Raw genomic sequence first — 21,921 nt, 5'->3', positions numbered from 1 at the left:
CTAATTTTTTAATGAGAATAATAGATGATAATGGTAGAATTACAATTTAAAGTGATCAAATGTTGGGGAAACATAGACCTAAAATACCTGAGATAAATTTAACAGGGATGAGTGTAAAAATCCTAAATTCAATCTACCAAATACACCTGTGCAGTTCGAAGGCATTATTAAAGCAACCTGATATACAAAGACCTGGAAGGTTTTATATATCTCAGCTTAATAAGAACAACTCTTGATAAAGCTGTTAAACACATAAAATATTAGACTGCTTAACTTTTTTATATAACAGCGGAGTGATCACATTTGGATTTAGGTGTTCAGTTTTGAGCTTTACAATTGAGACATCAATTCTACAGAATTACATCCACAGCAAAGCAAATTAAATGAAGAGTGATTTTGAACTATATTTACTCATTCACTTGTTCACAGCTGAGGTCGCTAGTTTGAAACCCTGGGCTTGCCTGGTCAGGGCACATGTAAGAAGCAACTATTAAGAGTTGATGCTTCCTGTTCTTTCCTCCTTTCTCTTTCTTTCCTTCTCTGTTCTGTAAAATATCAATGAATATAATCTTTAAAAAAAAAGAAAAAGTCAAGAATCATATGATTTCACTCACATATGGGATATAAAGCTGAAAGTCAAAAACGAACAAACAATACAAACAAAATTATAGACACAAAGAACAGTATGGTGGTTACCAGCAGGAAGGGGGTGAGGGTAGTAAAAGGTAAACAGGGGTCAAATATATGGTGATAGAAGAAGATTTAGGGTCCTGGCCAGATGACTTAATCAATAGAGCATCGGCATGGTGTGCAGATGTCCCAGGTTCGATCCCCAGTCAGGACAAACATGAGAAGCAACTATTTGCTTCTCTTCCCCTCCCTTTCCCCTTCTCTGTTCTCTTCTCCTCTCGCAGCCAGTGCCTTGGTTGCACCAAATGTCAGTCTCAGGTGCTAAAGATAGCTCAGATGATTCGAGCATTGTCCCCAGACAGGGGTTGCCGGATGGATCCAGGTCAAGGCACATGCAGGAGTCTGTCTCCCTATCTCCCCTCTTCTCACTTAAAAAAAAAAGATGTAACTTTAGGTGGTAGGCACAAAATGCAATATACAGATGATGTATCAAAATTATATACTTAAAACTTATAAATTATATTAACCAATGTCACCACAATAAATTTAATTTTAAAAATTGGTCCTAAAAATTAAAAAATAATAATAACTGATCCTGTAACAACAATAACAAAAAATAAAAAATAAAAGCTGTTCCAATAGTAAGATATTGGAATACAATATTGATCAAGACAGATAATTAAAATAACCAGAATTGGACATAAAAAAGCCACAGAGCTAACAGATGCTAAAGTTGCTAATCAAGCACAGTTTTGTCTGACTCCAAAGCACATCTTTTAGTCACTCTACTTTGCTCTTCATAATATTGTCCTCTTCATGGTTGCCAGGTGAATCTCCCTCCCAATAGCATTTCTTATTGTCTAGCACTACAATCAGGTGGCTTCCAGGTGTGCTTGAAGAGGTCCCAGCGGATACCTGATATATCGGTTTAACCATCCATGGTAACTCTTGAACACACATATGCACACACTGTCCCAGTTTGGACAATGAAAAATTTGGCCACTTTGATTAGCCCCATGATGCCTTTAGGTTTCTATGCATAACTTAACTTAAACTGATTCAGTATGTGCTGTTAAGAGGAGAAAATGTTAAATCGGTCTGTGTGAGAGAGCCTTCGCTCAATGTGTAAGAGTGCCATAAATACTTAGCCATGGACTTCATGGACACAAGAGTGGTTATCTTGAGATCATGTAACGCACCTCTAAATATTTATGTCTCTGTACATACAGTTTTCACTTCCTGTAATACCCCACCTTCCTGTTCTGTCTACCAGATTTCCTTAACTTGAGTTCAATGAGAGAATTGAGCTTTAAGGCCTTAAGACAGCCATATGCATTTAGGATAAGCAGTAGTTATATGAATCCTTGAAGGAATTAAAAAAATGTAGCTACTAAAATAATTTCAGATGCTCTGTAGTTCAAATGAGGAACTTCATTTGAGAAAGTGGACCATTCCAAATTCCTTGATTATATGACATTTTCAGCATTACATTCTCTGTTGTCACAAAGTTCAGTGCTTCTCTATCTTGGCTGCATGCTAGAAGTATCTGGGGTAACTTAAAAATAATAATGATATTCAAGTTACACTCTAAAATAATCAGATTTGCTGTGGTGGAGAAACACAGGCATTAGTAGGTGTTAAAAGCTGTCAAAGAATATTTCAATATGTAGTCAAGGCTGAGAACTACTTCTGCAAATAAACAAATGTGTGAGGAAGCCAGTTGTCAGAGGCAACTTGACTTTATACCACTAGATAGATGGGCATGATCCAAAATTCTTTGGCTATGTAAATTCAAACCATCAACAAGATACTTCAACTTCCTGGGGTCTTATGTGCTCATGATCACCTCTGCTCTGAGGTTGTGCTATTTTCAGTTTTTCTTTGGGATTTCAATACTTTGCTTATTCAGATGAGTTCAGATTATGACTGGTTTTAATTATTATTTTGTGAAATGAGGGAGAAATTTATATCTGTGGAAGCAAATACCTACTGATGACAAATTAGACATTCATCTCCTAAAATATTTTTCAGTCACCCCATCACAAAGATGCTGCACCCCATCCAGGGAGCCCTTAAGCTTACAGCCTCTCACAACTCCCCCTTCCCCCAGGCCGCTTGATCTTTTCTTTCATTTCTATCTCAAGATAATTTTATGTGTGATCTTACAGAGAAATCTATTATCTTGCTGTTTTGCTGAAAGTAGCTAACCATTTTCTAACACTTATCTTTACTTTTAAACAAATTATGGAGCTATTTTCTCAAAAACAGCCTGACCTATGAAGAAATCTGGTACCAGTAGCTAATATGATAAAATGCTCACTTTCTTATACTTACTAAATAAATAAAAAATATTTTATTATTATACAGTATAATATCTTGAGGTTGGAAAAAAGATCAATTGCTACAGAGTAATGTCTACTAGTATTCTAAGGTAAGAATTCTTATCTTCTTAATTGGTCACAGACTTAGTTTTGAGGGAAATTTGCCCGTTCTATCCTAAATTAGTCTGCTGCTAGTGTTACATATTATGGAAAGGAGATTTAAAGATATCATTATTTCCCTATTTTCCTGAACAAACTCTTCCTATTTCTTTGTTAAAAATTGTTCATTTTGTGCCACACTGGAAGCACTATGATAACTGATTACTATATACAACAAAAAAAATTATTAGCCTGACCAGGCAGTGGCACAGTGGATAGAGTTGGACTGGGAAGCGGAGGACCCAGGTTTGAGGCCCCAAGATTGCCAGATTGAGCGTGGGCTCATCTGGTTTGAGCAAGGCTCACCAGCTTGAGCCCAAGGTCGCTGGCTTGAGCAAAGAGTCACTCGGTCTGCTGTAGTCCCCCGATTAAGGAACATATGAGAAAGCAATCAATGAACAACTAAGGTGCTGTAATGAAGAATTGATGCTTCTCATCTCTCTCCCTTCCTGTCTGTCTGTCCCTATATGTCCCTCTCTCTGTCTCTGTCACACACACAAAAAAAATTTCTTAAAAAAGATTTTCTTAGAGATCATTTCCTATTTAATGTATAAGGTTAAATAGACTCCTAGACACTCTGCTGAAATAGAGAAACACATCTCAAGAAACACACAAGCAGTCAATTAGCCAACTTACGTGAGATAAACACTTGGGAACTGGTAGATCTTAAAGCATGTGTGGAGGACATATAATCTCATGACCAATAAGCCTTGTCCACTTAAGACCAGAAAATGAGAGCAAATTAGTTGTCCATTGAATGAGAAGTATGTGCTAGAACATCATGAAAAATGTCAAGTAAGAACCACGAATTTGATATCCCTGCCCTACAAAAATATTAAAAACAAAGTAAACTGACCACATTTTCTGAATAAGATGTCTGGTTGTAGTGTCAGACTGTCCTATTCTACAAAACTCATTGGAGATTACTTTGTTAACATTCAAAGACATATAAGAGTAGCCAATGAACTCCATGGCTTCAATTTGTATACAAAATTAAAAACTTTATATAAGTTTACTGTAAGCAGATTTTCATTATCACTTAAAGTTATCTCATTTTATTCCTTTCTCAGTAGGTGAAAAGTAGTCTTCTCTCCACCAATTTTTAATGACCCATCTTCATAAAGGTGATAAAATTCACACTAAGCAGATGTGTAAAGCAGTCCATAGAATTCATATGAAGCTCTTTGGTTAGATTTTTCTTTCTGTTCATTATGTTACCCCAGCCTTCCTGCCCCTCTCAGTTAGTTGGTTCTGGGATCCTAAAACGATTTATATTTTTCCAAAAATAAACAATAATACACCTCACAAATATAGTATATATTGCCTCACTAAACCTAACTCACGGGAGTAGAGCTACTCGGGAAGGCAGCATTCAACACTTGAGAAAAAAAGAGTTGGAAGTCAGACAAATCTTATTTCATATTCTAGCTTTGCCCACTTTTCAGCAATGACTTCAAGGGACTAGAATATGCTCTGCAAGATACATTTTCCCTATTTTTCAAGAAGAAAGAATATTACATTGCAGGAAAACATGTTACATCTTGTAGGGTTTTAATAAGATAGCAGAGGGCCCAAAAAGTAGAGGGTGCTCAGTAAACATAGTTCCTTTCATCAGTCTCCACAGGAAGTAGGTGCACAGACAGAGAGGGAAGCATTACCACACTGCGTGGTCAGACCCTTTCTTCTGTGACATCACACTTATCTCCACGCTGGCCTCAAATTGGTGGCAGTCACCAACCATAGATGTCTGGAGACACTGGATATGTTTAAAAGATGGTTTTCCTTCAGAAGGTCTTTGCTTCAGTTTCATGGTGAGATTTAGTAAGATTTGTCGGCGCAACTTTGGCAACTCATTAGCATTTATAATTTGGCCTCCATAGGAAATATATATATGGACAAATATGCCAAAGTGTCAAAGGTTCCAATCACTTCAGAACAACAAAAGAGGCACACTGCCTTAATCCTGTCCCTGAAAAAGATCACCGAGCTGCTCTGTGGGTTTCTGAGTGTCTTTCTCAGCTGCAGCAGAGATGAGAAAATATTAAAAATAACAGCACCTTAGAGACCGATGAAGAAAAAATATCAAAAGTCAAGTTAGATGAAAATGATGTCAGCAGATCCATTTTAGGTGCTTTCTTTCATTAAAGTAATAAAAGCATGCTGCAGTTCTGAATTTATTAGTTTCCTAAATGTCCTCTGCATGATTATATAGATACACAAAAAGTTATTTTCCATCCATGAAATGATCACATTTGTGTTAACCTGCTGACAAATCTGGCAGTTTCAACACAGCTATAAACTCAGTCAGTGTCTACCTGAAGAAAATGGCAAAAGTACTTGAGGTTTTATGCTACTCAAGCAAGCTGATGATAAAGACTTGTTCAAAATAAAAAGAGCCTGACCTGTGGTGTTGCAGTGAATAAAGCACCAATCTGGAATGTCTCCAGATCAAAACCCTGAGCTTGCCTGTCAAGGTACGTATGAGAAGCAACAACTGCAAGTTGATGCTTTCCACTCTTCTCTGCCCCCCCTTCTCTAAAAATTAATAAATAAAATATTTAAAAAAAAATAATGAAGTGAAATGGGTAACAAATGATGTCTACACTATCAGAGCTTCTGATAAATATTCACATCTTTATAATTTAACTGTAGAAAGAGAGTGAGAAAGAATAAGAACAGAAGTTAGGGGGATGAAGAGATGAAAGAGACAGAAAGAAAGAGAGAGAAGAGACAAAGATTAAGATTGCATAAACAAAACAACTATTTGATGAGGGAATGGCCACTTCTTTTCTGCAGAGTTTCAATTATAGAGATTACAAGGCACTGTGGTTCCCAGAAAAACCTAAGGGAGTCTCCGTAACCAACTGGAAGCAGTCTCCTCACTAAGATTTCTATTAGCAGTTAGTGCTGTAGAACTCAGCCCAGGCATGGTATAGCCACCTGGTTAACCCCTAACCCAAACAAAACTGGGTCAAGGGTTAACCATGTTAGGTGTATCATCTTCCTAAAATCAAACTAGATCAAAACTTTATCTTAGAGAGAAAAAATATCAATGATAACAGTAAACAAACCAACTTTGGCCCATAAACTTTGTGTACTTATTAATATATTTGTTTTTCAATTTAGTCTTGCCTTTACAGTATAGAATAATACTATTTCCTAAATATTTAAAAGAAATGTCACTTGCTCTTGGATTGTGATTTTAGAAGGAAAGACAATTTACAAAGTTCTCCCCTCCCAAATGCAATGTTGGCCCACCTCCACATTCTTTCCCTCCTCCATTGTCTCCCACTAGTTACCTCATTCTCTGCATTCATTAATCTTTCAAGCTCTCTAACTTGTTAGAAAACTTTGCTTTCAGTTGGATGAAGTTAAACCACAGGTACTTCACTTCCGTAGCAGACTTCATGGTTTCTGTATTTCTTTGTCCTCTGAATCTATGCTCAATAAGCTACCTTCATAGTGAGACCAGCTTTTCTGCCAAACTAGATGAGTTCCCCTGGAAATAGCCTCAGATGATTCTGGGCACAGGACAGGACAGGTAGAAAGGGAAAGAGAAAGAAAAACATCCATCTTACCCTTGACTGTATCATCCTTCAACTGTGACTAAAATTGCAAAGCAAATTAAAATCACTGACAATTTACGAAGAAAAGTATGTGCTTTAATTAGATGTGTTTTAATGTCTAAATTTTCAAAAACAAATGTTTATCTAATATTTTATATCTGACTATCCATCATCACTATAATTTATATGGAATCAGAGAACCAAGGATGGAAGAGATGCAAGACGTCTTCTAGTTCAGTACCTTTTCATTATATATATATGAGGCATCTGAAATATGTTTTGAAACTCTCAGAGGTGTTAATTAGTTTCTCTTTATATTGCTTTGTTCTAAAACTCTACCTGGCTACCTAAATTGAAGAAAAGGTTTTGTGGAATATAAATATGTGAAGGTAGTAGGGGATGAGAGGAACATAATACAGTGTGTCCGTAAAACCATGGTGCACTTTTGACCGGTCACAGGAAAGCAACAAAAGACGATAGAAATGTGAAATCACACCAAATAAAAGGAAAACTCTCCCAGTTTCATACCTATTCAGTGCAGTTCGATGTGGGCTCACGCACAGATTTTTTAGGGCTCCTTAGGTAGCTATCCCATATAGCCTGCAGGCGTCCCCAAACTACGGCCCGTGGGCCGCAATGCGGCCCCCTGAGGCCATTTATCCAGCCCCCACTGCACTTCTGGAAAGGGCACCTCTTTCATTGGTAGTCAGTGAGAGGACCACTGTATTTGGCAGCCCTCCAATGGTCTGAGGGACAGTGAACTGGCCCCCTGTGTAAAAAGTTTGGAGACCCCTGCTACAGACTCATCACTGACTGATGGCCTACCAGAACGAGGTTTCTCCACCAAACTGCCAGTTTCCTTCAACTGCTTATCCCACCAAGTAATGTTATTCCTATGTGGTGGCGCTTCGTTATAAACGCGCTGATATTCACGTTGCACTTTGGTCATAGATTCGAATTTAGTGAGCCACAGAACACACTGAACTTTCCTCTGTACCATCCACATCTCGACTGGCATGGCCATGGGCTGCTCTGCTTTATACACGGTGTTACATCAGCATCTGTGCATGCGCACATGCTGCCACATTATCCTACAGAAACTGGGAGGGTTTTCCTTTTATTTGGTGCAGATTTCACATTTCTATCATCTTTTGTTGCTTTCCTGTGACCGGTCAGAAGTGCACCATGACTTTACGGACATACTGTAGTTAATATATCAAAATATCAACTCAATATAGTCACTTTAATTGGAATGTGTTAACATTTGATACAGGTGGCACAACTAAGCAAATCAGTGCCACCTGTATCAAATGAAGTCAGTGAACGTGTTACATTACCCCTTTATATCAACAAGTTTTCTTTAGCACCCACTAGGTACACTGTTCCCAGTGCTGAAGAAGTAACAGACAACAGTAAAGATTTTATTTGATTTTATTGGCTTTATAGGGTGGGGCAGGGATGGGAAGTATTTGACTCACTCTAGCTCTCCATTGATTGTCATTTGTGCCTTGCCTGGGCAACCTCAGGGCTTGAAACTGGTGACCTCAGCACTCCAGGTCCTCGCTCTACCCACTGTGCCACCACAGGCCAGGCTTGTTTGCTTTTAAAGTCAGTGATAGTGATTGGACTGAGTGCTGAGAGAAAGAGAAGGGGACGGTATGCTCTCTGAACTACCATTGACTCCACTGCTGAAGTATTAATATAATGTGTGAGGGAGGGGTAGCCACTCGGACAGCAAGCAGGAAATCAAACATTTGTTTAGTCTGCATATTTATGACAAGTTAGTGTTATTTGTGAGGAAGATAACACAGACTTTGCTTGAAATTAAGTTTTAGTGAGCTAAGCAAAATTAATACATTTAAAATTTAAGTATTTAAGTCAACTTTTATCATCATAATAAACTTGTTTCATAATAATTGTTCTGTGTTGTTGTTTGAGAAACTCCTTCATATACAATCTCACCTCTAAGACAAGCCTTTTAGTTATAGTTTTCTTTTGGCTGCTTTTCAATAAAATAAATAAACAACTGCTGCTTTCTTCAACCCATGCAACCAAGTTATCAAATTGTAACAGTCATTTGACCTCAGGTAGGTGTTACCCAAAAGACTCCTCTCCAACACCCAAATAATATTTTAAAAATGGTGTAGGAGAGTCTGTTAGGACATCCTTCAAGTATTTAATTCTGTATAAATGCCATTTTAAAGAAATCCCAGGAAACTCAGTCTATTAAAAAGTATATAAGACTGTTGATGCTGAGATCATTTCTATCAAAGACAGAAATTTGACATCTGATAATATTGATGTATTTCATCATTAATCCAACCAACAGAAGGTGAGATATTCAGAGCAGACATGATTTGTAAGTATATAAGTCAATAATTATGAAATTGTTCTTCTCTAAAATGAGGTGAGAAATTCAACCCGAAGTAAATTAAAGAAATGTATGGATCACTGCATTTTATGCAAAATTAGAAAGTTACAGAGGAGAAGATCTAAAAGGATTTCTAGATCAACATCCTTTGATCCCAGAGATTGCTTTAGAAATATATTTTGAGCCTGACTAATGGTGGCACAGTGGATAAAGTGTTGACGTGGAACACTGAGGTCACCGGTTTAAAAAAAAACAACCCTGGGCTTGCCTGGTCAAAGCACATATGGGAGCTGGTGCTTCCTGCTCCTCCCTGCTTCTCTCTTTCTCTCTCTCTCCCTTCTCTAAACTGAATAAATCAAATTAAAAAAAAAAGAAATATATTTTGAAACTCTAAAAATGTTAACCAAAAAAGAAAAAAAAATTGACTAATTCCTATCTTGATATTTGCATTAAAACTGTAGCCTTAGTTAACACCAATGGTGAACCTTAGCTATTTCAGATTTAGCTTGAAGTAAATTGAGTAAATCTATAAGTTTCATTCTAAGTAATTGTATAGATTAAGTAAGAATGTCAAATCTTTTCCTGGTTATGCCTTTGAGCCTATCTGTTTGTTATTAATTTTTCTTCAGAATGTGCTGATTTTTTAAAAGAATTCTTTGAGGTATTTTGGAAAAATTTTGTTTAGAGTAATGAAAATATACCTAATATTTAAATATCAAAAATGACTTGAATTTTTTTTTATTATTATTACTGAAACACAAGAAGGCAGAGAGACAGACTACCACATGCACCTGACTGAAGTCCTCTCAGCAAACCCCCAATGCGACCATGGCCTGCCTGTCTGGGGCTGTTGCTCCATTGCTCAAGCTATTTTAGTGCCTGAAGAGAGGTCATGGTGCCATCCTTAGTGCCCGGGGCCCACTTGTTTGAATGAGCCATGGCTGCAGGAGGAGGAGGGAGAGAGAGGGGAAGAGAGAGAGAGAGAGAGAGAGAAGGGGAGGGGGAGTGATAGAGAAGAAAATGGTCACTTCTGTGTGCTCTGACTGGGAATCAAATCCAGGACTTCCACATGCTGGGCCAAAGCTCTACTGCTGAATCAACCAGCCAGAGCTGAAAGTTTTAAATATAAATGTGTAAGTCATTTCCCTTAGACCATATTACTAAAATAAACATCACTTTTTTGAGATCAGTTTTTTTCTCTTGATACATGGTATAATTTTTTTTTAATGTTATAGAAAGGAAATCCAACACTGCAATCCATGTGACTGTGGTTTGAGTTAGTAGTTTGGGGTCAGAAGAGTTAAGTGGTATCATGGGAAGAAATAAATAATTTTAAAACTATTATTTTTCACCACCATCATCTAAATTAATAGTTTTTAAACATAATAGTTTTTAAAACTATTGCAATGTAGAATGTAAGCACGTTCTACAATTTCATTACTTAATCCTTACAACATCACTAGATGAGGTAGATGGTTTTCTTATTGTACGAGTAAGGAAACTGAGGCTCCAACTTATTTTTAAAGTAATGTATCCAATCTTACATAGTACATCTTATAATCAGACTTGCATGAATACTAATTGCTTTCTCTATGAAGTATTCATTATTGCCTTTCTCAAAAAATGGGAATTTAATTAGAAAGAACTGAGCTGGCTGATGAGCTGTATAATCACATCTTAAAAATCAGAAAACACAGACTGGTTAAAAGAGCAATGGGTTGAGGACATGGGAATTGAACCCAGGAGAAGAACCTTGAAACCCAAGTATTGGATCTAGACAGGTGCCATGGGCTAGAGACAATTAAATCCCATAGGCCACCAGGTATGAGCCTGCAGTTTGACAATTTACTGATTGGATACAAGGAGGACAGATACTCCAAAACCATGGAACACCACTCCATATGAGGAAGGTGGAAAGAATCATCTCTTTTGTAAGGTCAGACTTTAGGTGAAGGCGAAGAAGAAGGACTCAGTGGAGTGTCTAAGGAAATGAGGACAGTTCTGAATTGGTTCCTGCTTCAGAGTCAGAATTGGGAGAAGCAGAATTGACTAGGGACTGGGTTCCATTATGGAGCTAGAGCGGTTGAACAATTGTATGTTCCAGTAACAGGTGAAAATAGCCAAGTGAGTAAGGGGTTTTATTGATAAGAAAGTAGGGATTGTTATGGCCATCTTTAGTTGCTGCAAGACTTGGGAGACACAGCATTTCCTGTTTACTTTGCAGTTATATCTGAGTCTGTACTCTTAGCTAGATTCAAAAGGCCTGCTTTTGGTCCTTTTCAGTCTAGGAGCTGATTTCCATGAGTTACAGACAGATGGGTTTTTACTCTTTCGAGTCCCTTAGGGGTACCTGAAGGTAATACCTTAGGTCAGTGGTTCTCAAACTTTTTGAAGTTGGGGCACATTTAAAATCCTACAAATAACTGTAGGCACACTATGTACAAATTTCTGAAAAATATGTTACAATAATTAAGTCAAATATTAAAGAAAAAATATAAAGTCCAAACATGCTTTTATGGTAATTAAACAAAATAAATACAACAAAATTAAGTTTATTCTGACATTAAAAAACATTTTTATGTTACATTTTTTGAGTTATGCTTTTTAGAATTCGTAAAAAAAAGGGTTAAATAATTAAAAAACAACAAAAAGTTATTTTTTTATGTATGTAGATACATTCTTAGTAAGTTTTAGTAAATTTGGCAGGTCCCAGCGTGAATGTATTAAGTTTTTTCATTCTTGTTGTTCTGAGAAACATGAGCCTGATGTGTCCTAGCGATTTCTTCAATGTTTGGGCATATATTTGAAAGGCAAACTCTTATTTCCTCATCAATACATTAAAGAATTCCTCTCTTTTTACTCTTAGTTGTGTTGTGGGTAGAAAATCCTAATTCACATAAATAGGATGTGAAAAATTGTAGTAAAATGTTCAAAGCTTTTTTAGATATTGCCACATATTCTTCTTTTATAGAAATCCAAAAGGTTTTAAGAGACAATTCCTTATGTTTAATCATCAATCCAAAACCCCCACCATATATATCATCTTAACTTTACACCAAACAAAGGATAGAAGAAACTTGCCTCCAGTCTTTCCGGGGAACATGGGGGGAGTGTAAACAATCCAGCACCACAGCTTAACAGCCTTTTGCAACCTAATCAGGCAAGTGAAGTGGGGGTTGGGCAGACTGTCAGCTTAAAGCCAATCACCACACCTCTGTCCCCCAAGAATCTAAACTCCAAAAACTCTGTTGGTTTTTTGATCCCCAACAGGCACATATTTCTCTGGAATAGTATAGGGTGCACCTGGAAATCTTCTAGGGTGCACCAGTGCATCCTGGCGCACACTTTGAAAGCCACTGCCTTAGATAATAGCTGAAGGCTATTACAGCCAGAAGAACCGTACATTCTGGAATTGATCTCATTTCACGAACAAAGAGAAGCAAGAAAGCAAGTATTGATAGTAAAGCAATGGGTTGGCCTGCCCACAAAAAGCTCCAATGATGGTTTGGACCATAACTCAGGCTTGGCCTTCAGACTTTTTAGGGCTATAGATTACACATTTCAGCAAAGCAAGAGAGAATGGTTTAGAGGGATTCCATTAAGAAAGATTGATGATTAAAACCAAAATACTGATTTAATATTTCATTTTCAGAAATAAAACTATCCATATATTGGACAACATGACTTCTGTAGGCAGAACTGTATGGTAAGATTTATTATAATTAGAAGGTTGATTTCTGAACAAAGAATAAATAAAGTTGTTTACAGGATGGGAATATATATGGCACCATGTGAGATTACTTGGTGAGTTCATCTTGCCTAGGCAAAGTACAGACCATGGATCAGATTACCTGTCTTAAAATTTTGGCTCCACTCCTGTGTGACCTTAAATAATTTACTTAAATTCTCTGTGCCTAAGAATTGGATTATGTCAAGTTGGGATAGCAGTCCACTTCCTAAGTTTATCAGAAGGATTAAATGAAATAACATATGTGAAGTACTTACTATAAAATCTGATATAACAATATGTTGGTTTTTCCTGCTATTCTTATGATAGTATTATTATAAATTCATAATTCCAATTAACTTCTGTCTTGATTTTTTCTGATGGATACTGCTGATGTCATTTTTTTTCTTTTTTTGTGAGTCTTATTTTTTTGTGTGTGATTCTCATTTTAATAAATTTCCTGGCTGACCAATCTTTCTTCTAATTCACACTTTCACTTTTAAAATATGTTAATATTTTAATTTGGTAAAAATAAAGTCTTATTGACCTGAAAGGCATTCTTTAGAGGCAATTTTGAAACTTTATGCTTAAATTATATGCTGATGTTAATTGTAGTTTAACTATTAATGGGGAGTTATCACTACAGGTTCTCAGAAAGAAGTGACAATGGCCTGGCCTGAGTAATTTGGAGACAGTTCTAGGTCCCATCTTTCCATTTTTCTATCTAACATTATTTTTCTGCTTAAAATTATTGTAATTTGCACAATTTCATTTACATCTAAATCATTAGCTCTGACTTTCATCAGTTTTAATTATTGGGCTTTAGTTTAAAATTATTTGAAATAAGAAATCAACCAATAAGTGACATTTGAAAACTAGTAATTAAAAACACATTTCTAGGCCCTGGCCTGTTGGTTCAGCAGTAGAGCGTCAGCCCGGCACGTGAAAGTCCCGGGTTCGATTCCCGGGCAGAGCACACAGGAGAAGAGCCCATCTGTTTCTCCACCCTTTCCCCTCTCCTTTCTCTCTATCTTTCTTCCATTCCACAGCCAAGGCTCCATTGGAGCAAAGTTAGCCCAGGCGCTGAGGATGGCTGTATGGCTTCCACTTCAGGCACTAGAATGGCTCTGATTGCAGTGGAGCAACACTCTAGATGGGCCGAGAATCGCCTCCTGGTGGACATGCCGGGTGGATCCTAGTCAGGCACATGAGGGATTCTGTCTGACTGCCTCCCATTTCCAACTTCAGAAAAATACAAACAAACAAAAAAAAACAAAAACACATTTCTATATTATACATGTGTATACATGGAAATATTATTGTATGTGTGTTCCTGCCAGATAAGAATTAGGTAAATGTTATTTTGTGTTCTTGGTTTGTTCTATATTTCTCTGACTAGAGGAAGCTACATGTGCACTGGACAATTCTGAAAGCTAAAGGACACAAAATATTGGTCACCAAATAGAGTTTTTGTGTACTTTTGTCTCCCATGCAAATCGCTTGATACAAACAATGTCATGCAAGAATGAGAAAAGCACCTTTTGAGTTTATTAAATGGAAGAACCAATGTGGGGTTGCGGCTCAATCCTTAGGAAAGATACAGAAGTTCTTCTGAATCCCTTTTTGCCGCTCTAGGAGCCTCAGTTGCAGCCTTGCGCAAGAACCCCAAGTCAGTGGCACATTTGGTTTGAAAAGCAGGAAGCAGAAATGAGGAGAACAGAATAAAATTGTTAAGTAATTTTCCCATTTCTCTCAGCAGTAAAGAGTCCTTATCCATGATACCCATCGATTCCTTACATTTTTGGAGGACTAGAAGAAATCATTTGTCAACTCCTGTTGATATTGCCACCATAGAAACCTTTACATCCAGCCTTCATTTCCTTTATTCCTGTAGCCTCCCCAGCTATTTCTTAACTGACCCTCAAAGCCTTTTAATCAAAAGATCCCTGAGGGCACCTAATAAGTTCCACTCCAAATTTTTATTTTAAAATTAAGTTACTAAGACATGTTCCCCTGAGCAGCAATCTTCCCCAAACCTCCGTTAGTTTGTGATATTCAACTGTGGGTCATTGTGAAATACAGGCAGTCCTCAAGTTACAAATTTAATTTAAGAACAAACCTACAAGCCTGTTTTGTTTGTAACCTGGGAACTGCATTGGTTCTTGTCAGTGCATCTTATTAGATGCGTGGCAACTCTAAAGAAGGGATCAAACCAATTCTTAGGTTGTTATGAGGACGAGATGTTATAATAAATGTGTTGAGCCTACAGATATTATTGTTATTCACATTCTAGGAAAATGGCAAGTAACAACAAACCATTTGGTAAATAAGATGCCAAACAACCTGTTTTATTTCACATTATATGAACCTATTTTTTTCTTTTTTATTCATTTCAGAGAGGGAGGAGAGAGACAGAAAAAGAGATAGAAAGAGAGAAGGAGGGAGGAGCAAGAAGTATCAGCTTTCACATGTACCTTGACCAGGCAAGCCTGGGGTTTTGAACCGGCGACCTCAGCATTCCAGGTTGACGCTTTATCCACTGTGCCACCACAGGTCAGGCCTATATGAACATGTTTTAATGGTTGTCAACTGAGAGGTTATTTTATTAAAAAAAAAAAAAAAAGCAATTGAATAGTCTGTCATTCTTCAGGCTGGAGAATAAGTGGAGTCCAAAGAACATCATCCGTCCAGTGTTAGAACCCACGGCTACTAAGTTCTTATAGCCACAGAGCCTGCAGCAGTGACTGACAAGTGCAGCCACTGTTCAAGTGCCGGAGGCTCCCTGCACTTGTCCTTGCATAGGCTGCATTTAGAAGATGTTTGTATGCTCCTGTTGCAGCCAGGAGCATGTAATAAACAAGTTATTTATCTTTTAGTTCTGATGGAACTGATGGCTACTCTAAAATATTCAGTGATTTGAGTCTCTGCCTTCTGCTTACCTCCTGCTAGTACCCCTGAACTTGAGTTTGCACCGTCTCATACAACATTCATTATTACCCCACCTTATGACCCCCAGTCAACCTTGCTGTTCTTCCCTGAGTTCTACAATCACTTTGTGTCTTGGCCTCACCTTACATATATACATATATAACCAGTTCCATTTTGTCATTGGGCCATGTCTCAGTCAACCAACATTCATCTTTGTCACATTAATCATGTGACAAAGATTGAAATTGAGTTGAGCAAGAAAAAAAATCACACAGATATATTAAGGAGGAAATGTGATTTTTCCTTTCTATTTTTTTTTTTTGAGAGAGAGAGAATGAGTGAGAGAGAGAGAGAGAGAGAGACAGGCTATTTTTAGCACTTGAGACTGAGCCATGGCTGCAGGAGGGGAAGAGACAGAGAGAAGGAGGAAGGGAAGGGGTGGAGACGCAGATAGTGGCTTCTCCTGTGTGCCCTGACTGGGAATCAAACCAGGGACACCCACACACCAGGTTGATGGTCTACCACTGAGCCAACCAGCCAGGGCCTGCATTTTTTTAATGTACTTTCATAGACATGACAGATTCCTTCAATCAGTAGAGAAACATACAATGAGCTCTTTTAGGTGACAAGGCAAGGCATTTAATACTCTATAATGGACCCATATTTGTATATATAAGCAACCCTCAAACGATTTCCCTCCTCCCCCAGAAGTGAGAAGCAGAAGAGTGGCAGACAGACTCCCACATGCACCAGACCGGGATCCACCCAGCATGCCCACCAGGGGACAATGCTCGGCCCATCTGGAGTGTTGCTCCACTGCTACTAGAGCCATTCTAGTGCCTGAGGTGGAGGCCATGGAGCCATCCTCAGTTTCCGGGGCCAACTTTGCTCCAGTGGAGCCTTGGCTGCTGGAGGGGAAGAGAGAGATAGAGAGAAAGGAGAGGGGGAAGGGTGGAGAAGCAGATGGGCGCTTCCCTTGTATGCCCTACCTGGGAATTGAACCCAGAACTTCTACATGCCAGGCCAACACTCTATGACTGAGCCAACCAGCCAGGGCCCCCTTGAACTATTTTTGAAAATTAAATGTCTGAAAGTGGCACGATAGGCTTTCATGTTAGAGTCCCAAGAAACCAATATTTTCATGTCTTGTGGTTCATATAGGCATGTGGTAGGAGCTGCAGGGCTCTTCTTGGTTTCCCTCTAAATGCCACCCAGTTCCCCGCAGAGCAGAACTGAGCCAGCAGAACATCACAGGGGTTGCAGGCAGGATCCACAGGATGGGTTCAGAAGCATATGAAATCGGAGCAGAAACTGGTTGGGCGATTTTCTATTGTCCAAATTAGGGAAGAAAGACTGACCTAGATTATTGACAATGAAGGATAAAGAATAAAATGGATGAGAAAGGAAGCGGTAACATTGTCAATGGTGAACTGGAGGGCAAAAGAGATAAAGAAATTAAAAGTGATGGGGGAGTTTCAAGGAAGAAGACCAGCAAGACATAACAATGATTTTTTTATTTTGTTTTGTTTTGAAGTTTAGGGAGGAAATTCTCAGGCAGGTTTGCAGAAGTAGAAAAAGAAAAATTTGATTTTAAACCTGTGGTTGGGTGCTTGAGGAACATGAGGTCAAGACATCAATCTGATCCTGCAACTTAGAAAAGAGATGAGTGCTAGAAATGTAGGTTAACGAGCAAAGCTGTGCTAAATAATAATAGCCAACTTCCACACAGCTCTTCCTATGTGTCAGACACTATTCTTAGTCCTTTAAATATAGTAACTGATTTTATCATCACAACAACCTATGCAGTAGATCTCATTATATTCCAAATACTACATATACATAAACAGAGACACATAGAGGTTGGATGGATGTCTTGCCTATAACTCTAAAATTAGTAAGTAGGTAGGGCAGACTGCTTCTCTCACTTTCTATATACCTTGGCCATGTTGAAACCAACAGTTTCCTTTAAAGTATTTGTCCAGGAGGAGGTGGAGTTGAAAGATAGTGATGGCAGGGTTTCAGAAATAAGGCAAGAGAGCTTATAAGATGACATAAAAATGACATGCCTTCTCTTATTTGTCCCAACTGAACTCTAAGTCCAGTTGCTAAATTCTAGCTAGTGACACTCTGAATAGGATCTACATCTAAGAGTTAATTCTCAGCTGTAATGTGATAGGTGACATCTTTAAGAAGAGAGTGCAGCCAGAAGATAAGTCTTAAAGAACACCTACACTTGTAGGACAGGGGAGAGCAAAGTGAGTGAGAAAGGCAGGGGAGGAACAATCAGAAAGGATGTGGGGAAATATAAAAGTGCCAATCTATCACAGAACCTGGACTGAGAGAACCCAGGAGGAAATGTTGGCTCTGGCCAGTATCTGAGAGAGAAGAAAGGGGGACCAAGAAGGGAACTGAACATAGACATTTGAAAGATTTGATTTAAAGACATGCACTTCTGCAGTGTGATTCAGGAAACCCTACTGCAAGGGGATGAAGCACAGGAGTAAAGTGAGATGACGGACTTATTAAGTTTAGACTGTTTCCTAGAGCAATCTGGGGTGTCAGAATAACTAGGAGACACAGCATTTTTAATGCAGGAAACGGGGATTAGAAAGAAGGAAGGCCACGATGTGTAAGGCATCTGAGAGATGCCACAGGTAAATCCCTCGGGTTCTGTGGCCTGAACTTGTGTAAAATTGAGAAATGAAGCCAGGCTGGGTGCTGCAGAGCGAACCCCATTAGTTGCCCATCTCATTAGGCATCACTATGTTTGTAAACACATCATTTGCAAGAAGATGAAAGAATCCAAATTCATGTTGCCAATACTAAATATTTAATTAATGGAAAATATAGGCTTTGAATTGGCTCTGAAAAATCTCAAACGATGAGCTAAATTTTAAATACTCTGTGCCCTGGAGATGATGTTTCAATTCTTGGCTGTACCAGATGGGGTGTGAGTCACAGCACAGGAAATAACACTGGATTTCATATTATTTTGCTTACACAAAGGATGTGGACCTTCTGAAACCAGTTGCCCTGTAGATGAACTGAAAACCCAAAGGGAGGCAATTAGAAAAAGTAAGCTCTGTTGAGCAGGCTGTGGGTGAGGGATGCCAGCTGGGTCAGAGCTGTGTGGCAGGACACCACGGATGGCAGGATCCTGCCAGCGCCAATAGGTGGAAATGTCTCCTTCTGGTGCCAGAGTGCAGAAAGCACACAAAAAGACTCCTGTGTGCAATTTATATAACCCTGTGGACTCATCAGTCTTGGGAGCAGGTCTGGTATGGCTGTGAGTTAATTAGGTTCTCCTGATCTCCCCTCCTGTTGATCATATTGTGGGTGTCTAAAGATTTCTTCTTTTAAAGCACATATGCTAGATTAGATAAATGTAAAGGCTTATAATAGCATATTATGTCCAGATCACTTAGGGGTTACAATCCTCAGAACTGACAGCACTAATTAAGCGCTGAATGTGTGAAATAGAGAGCGAGCTACGCGGGTTTTACAGTATGACAGGGCATAGTGTCATTTTAAAAATAGGTACAACAAGAAGCATATATGAATAAATGCTTGAGGTATTTCAGTCCATTTTGTCTTTTTCTCCAGCATTTTTATTCACTATCCTCCTCAATGGTTCCCTTTTCTGCTCTACATTAGAACACATCTATCTCCCTTACACAGAAAAATTATTTCTCTATTGCCTTGATTTTTATCTCCTTGGTTTCTGAAATAAAGAAATTTATTTATTTCTTTCTTAAATAAATTGTGCACACTTCTTCGAATTTCTTCCATCTTTGTATTCCCCCCCCCCCTAATGGCATCCCAATGCTCAACTAGTGTAGTGCCTAAGGGTCAAAAGTAATCTTCGAGTTCCCTTCAGCTTTCCTTTGGTATGCTAACTTCAGAAACAGGATACAGACCTCACCCATCCTGCTTGCTTGTCTCCCACTTTATTGGTTTCCCTGATTACTCTCTCTGCCTCACCTCTCTCCCTTTCTCTTGCCTGCCTCATATAGGAGAGGGGCAAGAAAAGTATACAAATCACATAAAGTCAAATACTGTTAAGTCAGGGGGCTGCTACGCTGCCTGACACAGAACTCGGCTGACCAGGAACACAAGCAGACCACAAGGAGCTCCTGGGCAAAGAAAATTCTTATTGCAAAGATTTATTAATAGTTGTTGATCCATACTTTATCATTTACCCATATCATAAAAGGAAAACACATGGCTACAAAATATACTTAAGGTTAAAGTTAATCCTAATATTTTTTCCACTCTATTTCCCCACACCAGCAATTTTTCATAGAAACTACAAATAGATATTAACTCAATGTCTGGTTGGGGTCTCTCTTCCTTCTCTTCTGAGGAGAGTTGCCACTTTGCCTAGGGAGGGCTTTTCTTTCTTGTCCTTTCTGCTCAATACAATCTGCTTTTCCACTTTAACCTCTTGTCTGGCTCACATCTTGAATTTTTACCTGAAGGAAGCCAAAAGGCCTCTTGGCATGGGGCTTGGGTCCTCTCTAAGGACTGCCCTTCTGGATTTATGCCCATGTCTATCTTTCTGTTTATCACACAGAAACTCATTTTATTTCATTGACCTCCTTGCTGCCTCTACCTTTTCTATCTCCTCCCAGGTTTCTGGACTCAACTCTCTGCTCTTAGCCCAGGACTCCTCAATAGTCTTTTTCTTAAACCCATTAATCCCATTTCACTTGCTCTAGAAGGTAAGACTCTAGTGACCCACAGGCCATACTGTCTTGCAGATGTGCTTGTTGTTGCCTGCCAAGTTTCATTTAATACTGGGGCATGGTTTTTAAATTAGGAGGTTTATACAGTCTGACTTCCATTGAAAACATGGAATGTCTGGAAATATTTCTACCTGGCAACCAGCTGTTCAGCATCTTTCTGGATGGAACATGATCTCTAAGGTTCACCCCAAAGTTCCCACCTGGAGGAGGTCTACCATTCAGACCAGTGGTAGTCAACCTGGTCTCTACCACCCACTAGTGGGCGTTCCAGCTTTCATGGTGGGCGGTAGCAGAGCAACCAAAGTATAAATAAAAAGATAGATTTAAAGATAGATAGTGAGTTGTGTTATAAAGATTTATTCTGCTGAACTTAGTGAAAATCCGACATAAAGTACTTGGTAAGTAATTATTATTATATGCTTTAACTTGCTGTAACTCTGCTTTATAAATTTTATAAAGTAAGTTACTTCCCTACTTTATAAATCACCATTACTGTGGAACCGGTGGGCGGTTAGAAATTTTTACTATTCACAGAGATACAAAAGTGGGCAGTAGGTATAAAAAGGTTGACTACCCCTGATTCAGACCATTTTCCTGAACTGCTAACCTTTCTCATGATCGCTGTTGTTGTTATTGTTGTTTGCCAAATGAAAGATTCTTATGCATTTTTAGTAATATATTAGGTCTGGCTAGTAAAAACCTTTATTAAGTCAAATTAATACTGGGCACACAACACAATTAACAGTTCAAATGCTATAGAAATTGTTTACCTGAAACCTATGAACTCTTATTGATCAATGTCACTCCATTAAATTTAATTTCTAAATAAAAAAAAATAAAGTGAAATGGGAGTGTTTTTTTTTTTAATTTTTTTTTATTCATTTTTAGAGAGAAGAGAGAGAGAGAGAGAGAGAAGAGGGGAGGAGCTGGAAGCATCAACTCCCATATGTGCCTTGACCAGGCAAGCCCAGGGTTTCAAACCGGCGACCTCAGCATTTCCAGGTCGACGCTTTATCCACTGCGCCACCACAGGTCAGGCTGAAATGGGAGTGTTTTTAATAATCCATTTTTTGTTTATTCAGCAATATACTGTCTCTTAATTATATTAAGTACTCAAATATTAATGTTTACTAAGAATCATAACATAAGACACCACAAAAAATTCTACAATTGAACATAACTATTGTCTTATTTAAAGAAACAGACTTATTTTTAGAGGAGTTTTAGGTTTATAACAAAATTCAGTGAGAAATACAGAAGTTTCCCATTTACTCTCTGCACCAATACATGCATAGCTTCCACCATTATCAATTCCCCACTAGAGGAATGCATTCATTACAACTCATGAACCTCCATTGATACACCATAATCATCCAAAGTCCCTACTTTAGGGTTCACTCTTTGTGTTGTATATTCTTTGGATTTCTACAAATGTATAATGGCATTTATCCACCATTCTAGTATCATAGTGAAT

At 38.3% G+C, this 21,921-nt stretch overlaps 1 protein-coding gene across 2 annotated transcripts in view; it reads right to left on the bottom strand.

Moving 5' to 3' along the window:
* NALF1 (NALCN channel auxiliary factor 1) overlaps positions 1-21,921 on the bottom strand; it is a 660,281-nt gene that overhangs the window by 250,424 nt on the left and 387,936 nt on the right. The window lies entirely within an intron of this gene.

The sequence above is a fragment of the Saccopteryx leptura genome, chromosome 4 (genome assembly GCF_036850995.1).
Source record: "Saccopteryx leptura isolate mSacLep1 chromosome 4, mSacLep1_pri_phased_curated, whole genome shotgun sequence".
Lineage (NCBI taxonomy): Eukaryota > Metazoa > Chordata > Mammalia > Chiroptera > Emballonuridae > Saccopteryx > Saccopteryx leptura.
The sequence above is the reverse complement of the archived record's forward strand: the minus strand, read 5'-3'. Positions and strand labels throughout refer to the sequence as shown.